We start from the raw sequence: 13484 nt of genomic DNA, 5'->3' as shown, positions 1-13484 counted from the left end.
CTGTCTGAAAAAAAAAACTATTTACGGTGAACTAAACCTAATTTTTTTATTGGGTGCAGGTGGGTTCTTTATTGTACTGTATTTGTACTTTCTTAACATCCTTTAATAATGCCAGGCATCTTAATAAAGAAGCCACCACTTTGGTCACTATCCAATTTTGGTATTTTTAAATGATAGCCCTGCCTTTTAACTTCAACTGAGCCAAATCTAAGGACACCTAAAGGCTGCTGCATGACAGTCTAAACATATCTTTATTCTAGTCACTATGTAATGAACGAATCTTATACAGTACAAAAAAAAAAAAACATTTTAAGTGACTAGGCCAAATTCTTCTTTACTTTCATATGCTCCCCCTCCCACAACATACAACACACACAACCATTCCTCACTCATGGTTAGAGATACACTTTAATGAGCAGTAACAAGTTGGGAGGGGATGGACCTGCTTTTGACTTTCTTGTTGATATAGCAAATAACTCTCAATTCAGGCACCAAGGAAACAGGTCTGCAGAACTGTAATGCTGCATTTTCACATATATTGGTATTATTTCAAATAATACCAAGGAATTTGCTACTTTAAAATACAAGTATATTAGACTTAAATACATGCATTCAGGAAATGTTCTAATATATAATTCAAAACAGCATTTACAGCAGGTAGTTGCTGGAGACTCTGCAGAACATATGGGCTGCACACCATAGGAAATATCTGGCTGGGAAACAGTTAAAGAGTCATATGTTTACTGATCTGTATGTGCTAAATGGAATGTATGAGCCACTCTACATGCAATGCAAGTTTCTTCCGAGCATAAATCAGACTATATAAGCAGACAAGCCAACATGGCTGAAAAGATTCTTTAAATCTGCTTCAAGGGATCCCAGCACACTGGGCCCTGTTGCTAAGACATTACAAAATTGAAGATGTAAATTTTTCTGAAATCCAGGTAAATTAATCATGAGATTTAGGATCTTCCTAACCTGTAGAAAAAGGGTTCCTAACTTTTTCATACAATTACAGACTAAGTAAATAATTGCCCAATATTCCCTTAAACCCCCTTCACCAGACCATCAACATGATCATTACTAGTCCTAGATACCAGATGGAATTAAAAATATGTTTATAGCTTGGTTTTACACTTCATATGGATAACTAGGAATAGAAGTTGACTACAGCTAACAGGATTGTTGCTGTTCTTGTGCAATCAAGACATAGAATGCTGCTTGAATGTCATCTGAAACACCATGTTTATTTCTCTTCTTTAAAGCAGGTCCTTCCACTTATTTTTTTTTAATATTATCATAAATATTTAGTGATTTAATACCCCACCTCCATTATTTGGTTACCATTTTTTCCATGGTATATGAAGTCCCTTGGTTAAGCACCTCTTTTGTAGAGCACACAGATCAAACACATAGTGCACATACATACTTGGAGATGTACATAGTCTAATACGTTTTTATGTTCCATACGTTTTTATGGTCATATGCAAAATATAACAACTGGCTTTAGGAGAGTTAGGTTGTTTTCAGGGCCATGAGATTGAATACGCCAGTAAGCCCAGACATCACAACCACTGACAGGTTAACTGAATAACAGTGGTTATCTCATTACAATGGCACCTGTTAGGAGGTGGAATATATTGAGCAGTTCTTAAATTTGTATATTAGGCAGCAGTTAGTTCTTTAAGGTGATGTATTGACAAGGACAATATTGTGTTTGCTAGATGCCTGGGTCAGAGCAACCAGCTGTAGGGTCATTGGCACCCAAGAATCACTAATGCATATCGGGCAGGGCTAGTTAGCCCATCTGGTTGGAATCCACAAAAGAGACTAAGGGCTCTATTTATAAAACAGGGAATATGACATTCCCAGGTGGAAATCAAATACTGCAAATAAATCTCATAAACCCAGAAGATTCCCACCAGGGGATGTTTAGGGAATGTCCGATTCCCTGTTTTATAAATAAAACCAATAATATTGGCAATGAGAACATGTGTCTGAACACACAATGTATCACAGCTTGCTGTCTAGACCTTGCTTACCCACTGAAAGTGACTACAATAGGCATTTGAGCATCACAACTGGTGCATGGAGCAAAAAAATCAAACTTTTGTTTAGAGGATCATGAGGATAACCAGGTGCACAGTGTTCTCCCCAGCAACTTTTAGCTGGGTGTACCAGCCGGCACTTTTCAATAATCACCTGGCTGTTTTTTAGGTGATAACTGAATAGTTTGGTTTACAATAAAGGGCTGCCACTCGACTACAGCTCCTTCCCACTCAGCTTAAAAAAGTTTCTAGGAAGAAAACTGATGTGGATTGTTCAGCAGGGAAAAAGATGGCAGCATGATGCACCATGGGAAAAAAGCAGGCTGGCGGAGGCATTGTGACTTTAAATATCTGCTGCCAATGTCTTGGATCCAGGTCTTCTGCACATTTCTTGTGTTATATTGTTTATTGAACAAAAAAAAATTATGTAATAAATGTATCCAGATAAACTTTGAGAAGCAGCATACCACTCCCTAAGCTGGATTCATTTCCATAAATACATACAAGTGGAACTTTATAGCTCCCTCCACCAGGTGTAAATGAGATCAGATTTTACAACATGCCATCACCTACTTAATGTATAGGTTAAAATCAGCCTGGTAACCCTACAATACAGCGAAATACAAAAACCTAAAGCTAGCCATACACGGTGCATCAAATATATGATTGACTAGATGAAAATATCATTAGGATCAAATATACGATTTATATTTGGCCATGTGGAACAGAAATGGTTAGGGGAAGGCTTTTTCAGTTGGTTGATTATTGTATTGAAATTGAAGCCACATGGGTTTGTGTTCACTATTTTTATTATATACTGTATATTGGTAACATTGACTGTAATTTTGTTCAGTTATGGGACAAGTGAATGATACATTTAATACCTTTAGTCGCTTGCAAGGTTCAATTTAAATCAATTGTAATATTGACTTAAAATATTGAGAGAAAATCACATAGGGGTCTGTCTGTTTGTTCACTGAAACATTCCCTGGTGGAGAAACTATTACTGTCATTGAAACACTTTGAATTGGAAGATTTTCCACCAGGGCAATGTGAATGTGAATGTCAAATTCACTGCTTTATAGAATTCATAATATGTATCTAGCATAGACCAGCAGGCATCATAAAGTAACAGTATATCATTTGTGACATCATAACGTATAAATATAGCATATTGCACAGTCCAAAATTACTCACCGAAATTACCGTCACTCCTAGTAAACCCTAAAGGCTATGTCGGAGAATGATTGTGATTCTTTTGATTGATCTATCCTGGCGGGTCAATAAACAACGACTAGGGACAACCGCTGTACTTTCCTATGGAGAGAGCCCAGCAGGATAACACTTGCTCATTCTTCCCCCTCCCCTCTCAACAGAACAGCACTGTGAGTTCATTCTTCTGCCATTGGAAATGACCACAAAAAAATAATTTCCAACGAAAGCAATCTTAAGTGTGTGCATAGTCTTGGGCAAATACTGATGGTGACAACACTGCAATCCAAAGTGGACAGAGGTGACAACAAAAACTTGACAGAGGTTCTAACCAACCCCTTTATGTTTGTAGCGACAGAGTCAGTTGTTGACATATATAAACCAATAAACACAAATTATCCCTTACAGTAAACTGAGATTATTGCACTCTATGCATTGTCACTACCTCTATAAATAGGACCACAGATGCCTCATTTACTTCTTATGAGAAACAAAACTAATGCATCATCATATCAAAATGTGATCCAGGAGTCATGAATATAAATTTCAAGCACCTCTCATCCACAACATATATCCTTATCCATCACTGTCATAGTGAAGAATGAAGACGTCACATAATGTTGCTCGCTATATTATGTATTTGTTTAATAAAAAAAAACCCTCTGAAAAATGCAATTACATATCCATGAAGTGATGGGGAAGAATATGCACTTCATTCAGGAGACCAGCTATTAAAGTATATGGAATCCCCCAACTTAATAACATTTTCATTTGGTGAGTCATAAATTATTTTCATGCTTATTTAAAAATACTTTTTTTACCTTTTAATCCTTTGTTAAGTCTCAGTGCTGCTGAGATCTTGCAGCCTATTTACAATTATTTCTGGTTTACATGCACTCCAGCAACTGCTGTATATAATTTCTTTCCAGGTAAGTCTGTGCCATAATTGTGCTGTGCAGAAGCTTACCACCCACCAACCAGTACAGTTCAGCTTTAGGGCAAGTGGTGACATTGGACTTGATTTATTAAACCACTCTAAGAGTGGAGAAGATACTCTTTTATCAGTGAACCTGGGTGATCCAGCAAACCTGGAATGGATCTGGTCCATGATTCAAAACACTTGCTAACAAATGACTTTTAAGACATCAATTCCAGGTTTTCTGGATCACTCAGGTTCACTGATGAAAGTGTATCTCCGTCAGCCTTGGGGAGCTTTAATAAATCAGACCTAATGATGGATCCTAACTGTGATCATTCATCAGCAAGGGAACTTGGAGAACAAGTGATAGGGTGACAATTCAAAGACAAAGACTGGGGGAAGTGCCTGAACAAGTACATTTAAAATGGACAATATTTTTATAAAAGCTCTCAATTTAAAAAATATCAAAGATTTTGAAATTACTTTACCATGTTAACGCATCAATGGCATTTAAGTAATTGGGTTTACGTATACTTTAAATCCATTACAGGGCTAGTAAATTCAGACCTGCAGTGGGATCAAGCGATCCTGCACGACTCCTGGCAGCTGCCACCTAGCCAGCTGCCGGGTCATTTGGACCACGGGGCTGATCGAGCAGAAGCCGCATGTAGCATATTCCTTGAGGCACTGATTCACTAGCATGTGGAACTGGTAACCACACCGCAATCTCACTGCCGGTCTGAACATAGCCTTTATTTTAGGTTATAAATTAGTCTGGTAAGCTGAAAATCCTCAGTACTTATTATAAATGTTGGGAACTAATCAATACTGTGAGATTACTGTATCTTTAAAAATATAGGTGTGGACAGACAAAACATTCCTTTACACCCTTGTATAACAAAAACACAAAAATCAATGCAATCTATCCAACTAACATACCAATGTTTGCCACTCCTCAGTGCAAAATATGGAATGACATGAGCCAAAAAAAAGTATAAAGAACAATTATAAAGGAAGCCAAAAAGACCCCTCTAAAACCCAGTGTATAGAAAATATATCAGCCACCTTCCTAACACAAACTGGATTTAATTCCCATGAATTAATTGTCCAATAATTGTTTCCACAAATAGAAATGTACCTACTCTTTCTTGCACATGCCCAAGGCGTTGATCTGCTGGAAAGGTTTCCTGTAACCCAGAAGACGTAGTTTGTTGAAATAGTCAATTGATCAGCTAGCTGTGTTGAGTTTTATCAGGCACACTGGTAAGTTATCCAGTTAGTCAGCAGCCTGCTCAAATATCAGTGCACCGTCACGGTGCCGGCCACTACTGTAACCACAAAACTAATTGCAAACATCTGCAAGGCGAGCTCAGATCTATTTTTTAGACATATGTCAACCCAACAAATCAGCCACTGGATACTGTATAACAAAAGCCAGCAATTAGTAAAGTGCAAAAAAAAAAAAAAAGTGTGGGACATTAACCTGTTCTGCAAGTTTTGACCCTTACATTCCGGACCTCCTACTGTGAGGGACAAAGGGACTAGGAGAAAAGAGGTCATGTGATCTCCCTCCAGATTGTAAACTTTTCTAGGCAAGGCTTCCCTCATTTCAATAACTTTGCTGATTAGGTTAACCACACCTTTTTGTTTGTACTCATCATTTTGAGTTATGTGTCTATTGCTACACCTGTAGTAATGCCAGTAAAGAAACACTGCTAGGTAAATAAATTAGTTTAATTAGGTAAAATTAAATTAATAAATTAGATTTTTTTAAAAAAGGTATCCTTAGTCAAAAAAAATGTAATGAATGTGGGTTTTTTATTTAGATGTAAACCACTATCAAATACATTTAATTGGATGAACAGCAAACAGCAAAAACTTTGTATTTTTTTAAAACAAAAACATTGTTGCATCTCAGTATTGCCAATATTGTCCTAGTATTGCAGCCACTTGATGTCTATGTGCACTATAGCAATGGCCACTTGTAGTCTCCAATGGAGGACTGTATGGGTTATAATGAAGGAGCAGAACTGATAGGCAGCCAGTGCATTGCAATCATAAAGTGTCTGAACAAGTGGAACTAAACCTGATAATTAAAAAATGTGAGCAGGTTTAAATTATATCTGTATTTTCTTTATTGTAAGCAATTTAGTATTTTATTAAAGAGAGGCTGGTAGCCGTATAAGGCTATGTACACACGTGCAATATTTGTTGTTGCAAAACGAGCGATTGGCGACCGTTTAACTATTATGCATGATTATTTTAAACGATCATATAGTGCACGATTCTGTACATGTTGTAACAATATGATCGTTCAAATATAATCCACCAATAATGTACACACACTAGATAAGAACAATTGAACGATGCAGGAAGTGACGTGTACTAGAGAAAGTGTACTGCAGAACACCCCATGATCACTGAACGACCGTACACACAATAGATTTCGAAAGATCGTCGCCCAATCCGATCTGCCAGGACGGTCGTGCATTTACAGCGACTTTCCTTGTTTGTCAGCGTCGTTGGCCAGTTGTTGTGCAATTTTTTTGTTAAAGATTATCAGCAGTTCAGTCGTCAATCGTTAGTTTCCAACGACAGTTACTGCACTTGTGTACGTAGCCTAATATTAGGTGTAGGGCCTGCATGACAGGGTGTGAGGCCCAGCTCAGGGTAGTGTAGAGTAGTGTAGGGAGGGGCAATGTTAGCAAGAGAGTTGAGGAGGAGGAGGTGAATGGGGGGGTTTAAAGGGGGGAGTCGGAGGTGGGAGGCCATCTGAAGTCTGGTAGGTGGTTTGGTTTGTTTGATGGGTGTCAGTTGGGGTTTTGGAAGGCAGGGACCCTTGGCATGGTAAAGTGGTGAATTGTGGCAAGAGGGATACTCGGTGGTAGGGTCCCCCTTTATGGTGGATTGATGGTTATGGCTCCTGAGGCGGTGGTGGGCGGCTAGGGGCCAAGGTGGTGATTTCAGATTTAAATTCTGGAGGAGTGCGCATTATGCCTGCAGCCTGGTTGTTGAGGTTTAAAACAGGGATGTTGCAATGTTAATATTAAGGGGGGTTAGTTTTGGTTTATGGTTAATATGCCTATTTAAGGTAAAGGGGATTTATTTGTTTTGTTATTTATTTATTTGTTGGTTATTTATTGTTTATTTAATATTTATATTATATAGTTATTTATTTATTTGTTTAAATAAATGATGGCTTGCCAGCCAATTTAGGTACAAGTTGGTGTCTGTGTATTCTCGGTTGGTTTTGGTTGGTAAGCAGGTTGGGTGCATAATTTTGGTTAATGGGGAAGGTTGGAAGGGCTTACAGGTCCGAACTGCCCTGGTCAAGGCAGAATTTGTAACTTCATGCCTTTCCAACATTTCACACCTCCAATCCACAGCAATCTTTTTGACAACATTTTAAGAGATAAAGAAGGAAAGTCTTTGTAACCTGGTAACCTCTATCTATCAAACAGAATATGCGGCACAAAAAAAAAGGAAATTGGTCTGTGAATTGTTTCCTCTTTACAAATCCCCATTTCCTAAATAAATGAACAATTCTCATTTGGGTTTTTTTAAAGGTGCAAATATTGATTGGACGGGTACACAGGGACTAGGGGTCACAGCATACATGTTCACTCTTGATCCTACATAACAGCCCTAGGAAGTAACATGGGGTGGAAAGCAACATTTGGGAATTGCTGTAACCTAAGAACAGGACACAAATCTTAGTGTCTTAGGGTTAGTCACACCCCAAAAAATGTCAATCCCTAAACAAGGGAAATTTTTTTCTTGGTTCCAACTCTGCATCAGACAAGCACAATATAGGACCTCAACTGAATTAAAACTGAAAGACAGGCCAGACCCTAATGATTTTAGGAGTAGTGTTCCAAGTCCTGCACATAAGGGACATCCTCAAAGCACACAAGACACTCATGACCAGTGGTTCTCAAACCGTAGCCCATTGACTGAATGTGGCCCTTTACTGGACTGGACTCTCTGGACACTCTGACTCCGACTGAAGCCATAGATAAGAAATCAATAGTTTAACGGAAAGCAATGATGGGGCACCAATATAATAATAGGGCACTGCTTCTTTCACTATTACTGAAACATTATTCCTCCACAAGTGCCAAGTCATTTTTAAACCCCCAATGATCACCAAGCCTGGGGCATAATTTTGCAACCACTGGCCACTGGGCTTGGGCATTTTGTACTCTGATCATCTTATGGCCCCCAGAGTCTGAAGGACTGTGAAATACCTTTTGTTTAGAATGTATGAAAACCCCTTTGTAGTGTCCTATTTTATTTTGCTTATTCTTTTAATATGTTTAGGGGTACTACAGGCTCATCGGTCATCCTCACAAGTGGCACTCTGCCGTGCCCTCCCTTATAGAAATGCACAGTGGTCATAGCCTATTTGCTGGCCATCAATCCAACACGGCGGAATGATGGAAAATGTTGGGTACGCAGGGATTAAGGTTTCAAAGTCACAATCAACAACTGTGTACCTGGAGTTGGCAAAAATGTGCCAGTTCTAACTTCACATTCATTGCCCAAAAGCATATCTTAACCAAAAACTCTATATACTGCAGCTTACCAGTTCCTATATGAGGTGGCTACATAGGTTATCTTTTTTTCAGGAATTGTTTCCTCTATGTGTATTGGGTGATTCTGCAAATAGCACACTTTCTGTTGTTTCGTGTTTATGCTTTTTCTTCACTGTAGATGTCAGCCATGGTTGTCACACAAACAATACTTCAAAATTGTTCTATCCCATAAAAGATTGAAGGGACTAGTAGTTTACACAAACAAGATAAAGTTCTTTGTACTTTCTCTTATGCTAATAGAAAGTGTCAATGACGTTTCATTTCTGCAACATACATCATACATCATACATGTATTCCTTAGTATTCTGATGTATGTGAATTAATGTAGCCACCACTTCTAATATGTTACATTTATGTTTTTAGGTTTAGATACCCTGTTCTCTTTGGAAACAATATAACTTTTTCTCCAGGTTATGTACTTTTTCATGATATTCTATACCTGCACCTACACCATGACCTTTCTACTCCTCCAATGATCAAGAATATGGGCCTATATTGGATTGCATTGTTTTAGAATTTGTCACTATGCATGCCCTAACTAAAGCAAGGCGATAACACTCTGCCTTTGGTCTGCTTTTGCATTATCAATGCTTCAATCAGCATAATGCATTGACGTGGGTGTCACAGGCATATTCAGGAAGGTCATACAAAGGGTGATATTGATGTTCCAGCAGCAAAAACTCCACCAATCACATGGTGTTTATTGTGGTTATATAAGAGAAGAATACATTCTGGTTGATTGCTAATGGGTAATTTACTGTAGAGCACAAATAAAGTTGGGTAAACTAACAAATGAGCTGGATGGAAATGAATGCAGGCAGATATTGCTGCCCTTTCTTTCTGGAAGTACTTTTGGCTGTCAAAGAAATCCAGTGGCTTCAGAAATTTCCAAAGCTATGTTCACATAGGCAGAACAGCCGTTCCCAACTTGAGCATGAGCATGTATTTGTGTTGTTTGGATAGGCGGTTGGTAGCAGATTGTCCAATTCATTCTCCATAGAAGGTCACGGGTGAGATGCTGCAACAAGAATGTTTACTGTTTGCACAGTTGCCAGTGGTAGGGCAAACTATTCAAGTAAACTAGCCTAAAAGTCACAGTCTCTGAATTATTCAGCAGATCTCTCGTTTAAATTGTTCATGCTTGTTTCTACATTTTTGTACTTCCAGTTACATGCACTTGCTTCAGTGTTGACCAATCTCAGCATAGATCTATTAATGTTGACATCAGTGGACCATGCCTTCATAATGTGTGTTGGAATACACATTGGGCTTTGATTATTAAAGCTCTTCAAGACTGGAAAAGATAAACTATCATGGGAGAAAGTGGGTGATCCAGCAAACCTAGATTGGATTTCTTGAACACCATTTGCTCATAGTTAAATGTAATAATACATGATCAGATCCATTCCAGGTTTACTGGATGACCTAGGAGTTTAACTGGGATATATATAGAGTCAACCGCAACAAAGATCTTTACAGCACCAGGTTTTATTTTAAATATAACTATACATGTTAGAGCATATATGACTTTTATTTATATATACACTTTAACCAGAGCTCAACAACTAACATTTGCAGAAGAAGCCCAGCAATGGCAGCCACCATATACAGTACTTGAATAACACCAAAGGAGAAATTAACCCTACAAACATTAGACAATAGTCTTATATACATCACCCATGTGCCAAAAGATCTTTACAATAATCAATTATTGTAGAGACATATAGGTTCACATCAGGTGAACTTGATGTGCCTATGGAGGAAGGATTGCAGCAGGAGTTGGCCGGTTTCATGGAAAAAAATTGTATCCCAGCCAATCAACTTCTCCTGAACCAGGTAGCATTGCTAGGGGTATGAAGGCAATCTAAAGGGGACAAGGTCTTAAAGAATCCAAACCAAAAAAGAATAAACCCCCCCCCCCCTCGTCAACTACAAGCCAGCACCATATTCTATGTAACCTGCTGTTTTTAAACATGCCATCATTAAAGTGCCCAAGGCCGCCTTTTCCTTCTACCCCTTGTGTGAAGGGCCTACTACTACTACAGAGTATTTATATAGGGCCGACATATTAAGCAGCGCTGTACAAAGTCAATAGTTATGTCACTATTGTCCCTCAAGGAGGCTCACAATCTAATGTCCCTGTCATAATCATTAATACAGTCTAAGGTCAATTTTGGGGGAAGCCAGTTAACCCAATTGCATGTTTGTGGAATTCGTGAGGAAACCGACCCAAACACAGGGACAACCTGCAAACTCCATGCAGGTAGTGCCCTGGGCTACAAGCATATAAATATTCCCCAACCTGATTATATACAACCAGATTAAGTGAAAGAGCTAAATATATCTACACATCTTTAGGACTCTTTATTTTATTTAAAAAACGTGTGCCAGCTATTTGTAAATAATGTTTAACTTTCACTTATTGCATTTTTTGCCCTTTGAAATACCTTTAGAACTTTTATCTCTCTTCCTCTTCTGGAGGGCCTCCTAGGGTGTGCTTTTGTGTCATTTATGACCGTTAGCAGATAAGATTCAATTCACACAGGGTAACAAAATGTACCACCAGCTACAACCTCTTCTTATTCCAGTGAACAATCCTGAATTAACCATAATACAAACTCATTACACAAATCTGCAACATCAGAATATTTATTTCCAAAAAAATAAACATAACAGTGAGCAAGATTTGAAAATAAATAAAATGTACTATAATTCCATGTCCACCATACACTCCTGGCTAATTATAGAATATATAGTAGCCAAGAGTTTATGGTGCCAGTGAAATGATAGCAAAGTTTCATTCTCCAGCTACACATAGCAAGACTGCAATCCCTACTGCAAAATGTGTGAATCATACAAATGCCAACAGCATCTAAAATAAAGCCTGATTAAACCTATCATAGAATACTGTGCAGCTGTTTATCCAAACATAACCTGATTACAATAAAAAAAAATCTGGAAGCATAGCAAGGAATCAACACAGTGTCCAGTGAATAACAATGTTTCATTGTATAAAGTGTAAGGAACAAAAGAATGCAATGTAAATGTAATACATTGAATTAATGAATGGAATAAGCAATGAAGAAATGAATGACAGTGTGACAGGGTGTGCAAAAGCACAAAGGGGGCCTAGTGATCAGCAAGAGTGTTTTACCTGCTGAAAGGGGTCCTACATGCAGCCCAGGCTGAGACTGGTGGGCTCATAGCTGTCCTAGCTGCAGGGGATCATGTTGGCTGATGAAGTCAGAGCAGATCCAGGCAGCTTGGAGGATGATGGAGGTTCCACATGCAAGCAGGAATGGAGCACGGATTGCAGCCACTGTGTGAATGTATGAGTGTGTGTTTGTGTTGTGTCACCCCCTCCCTGAGCACGAAAGGAGGAGGAGATCAGAGCAGAAGAGGGGATGCTGCTGTAAGAGGACTGGGCTGCACAATGTATGGCATTCTAGAGGCTGGATTAGGTTTCATCTGCTTGGGGTAGTAACCCCTCTGATGCCAAGCAGATCTGTACTGCATTGGTAGGACTGGCATCATTCAGTGCCAAGGAGGTCCAGACTAAAGCATGCGTCAGGGCTTGGCATCCTTTACCAGTGCTAATGCCAAACTGGCTTTGATGCAATATTCTGCTGCTGATAGGAATGGATGAATTTATAATGCATAATTTTTATAGCATCTTCAGAATCTGGAAATTGTGTGGCCTATACTGTATATATCGGTGAAAAAAGAATATTATATATATATATATATATATATATATATATATATCAGAGGTATGGTGCTTATGTAAAATTGCAAGGCAACAGTGAACAGCTTTATTAGAAAGAAAATTTCCTATTCAATGTATAAGGCCATTGTAATGCATGCTATGTGGAAAGGGTTAATATGCCACAGTGGCCACAAGCACGCTTTATGATAGCTAGTTAACAGTATTAAGCCATCTAGTGGCCATTAGTGGGTATTGCAAGCACACTTGATGCTAGTGCTAGTGCTAGTATTATACAATTAGTGTAACTTCTGATATAATCATTTAGTGTTTTCTAATTAGGGTTCCTGCTGAGGTTGCTAGGGGTACCATCAGTAATTAGCAATTTGTGGCTTTCAGTTCAGTTTAAATGACACCAATGATCTTTTTGAGTGTGTGAAAAGGTGCTAATCTTTCCACTGACCACCATGCTAGTATACTGTAAGCTGTGGATTTAGTAATTATAGCAGGGGTTCTCTGAAACTCTAAAATTATTTCAAGGATTCTTTGTATATTTGAATGTCAAAATTGGATATAGAGATATACAACTATTAATGTCTATGCAAATTGTAATTTGAAAATCCTTTAATAAAGAAACATTGTAAAATAATTTTTTAATTTTAATTTAAAGGGCTCCCCCGTGTTAAAAGGGTCAGGAAAGGCTGTTTTAGAGCTGCTTGATAAAAGACATGAAACTTATTTGATAGGAACAAATCCATACACATTTTTGATGTACTAACCTGCATTTAACATTGTTGAGTTTGTTTGTATTTTTAATTTTAGATTTTATTCTTGGAGGTTATCACCAAAGTACTGTGCTTCAGTATGCTTATTTTTCCCACTGTCATGAGAATTGCCTGTTATTGGTGGATGTACAAATCCTTAGTTTATAAAATACCTTTATAGGGTTTATTAGGGTAACATCAATGTATTCAGGGTGATTAGAGCTTCTCTTTTAGGTCTTTCTA

At 38.2% G+C, this 13484-nt stretch overlaps 1 protein-coding gene across 1 annotated transcript in view; it reads right to left on the bottom strand.

The window, feature by feature from the left end:
• The window catches only part of TLCD4 (TLC domain containing 4), a 38237-nt gene extending 26081 nt beyond the window's left edge, over positions 1 to 12156 (bottom strand). The window contains exons 1-2 of the mRNA XM_072420791.1: positions 11929 to 12156; positions 11222 to 11371 (exon numbers count right to left, since the gene is read on the bottom strand). The gene's annotated coding sequence lies outside the window, so the exon portion shown is untranslated. The remainder of the gene's footprint in view (positions 1 to 11221; positions 11372 to 11928) is intronic.
• Positions 12157 to 13484: the final 1328 nt, after the last annotated feature.

Source organism: Pyxicephalus adspersus, chromosome 8 (genome assembly GCF_032062135.1).
Source record: "Pyxicephalus adspersus chromosome 8, UCB_Pads_2.0, whole genome shotgun sequence".
In the NCBI taxonomy this organism is placed as follows: Eukaryota; Metazoa; Chordata; class Amphibia; order Anura; family Pyxicephalidae; genus Pyxicephalus; species Pyxicephalus adspersus.
This window is presented reverse-complemented; position numbering and strand designations above follow the sequence as displayed.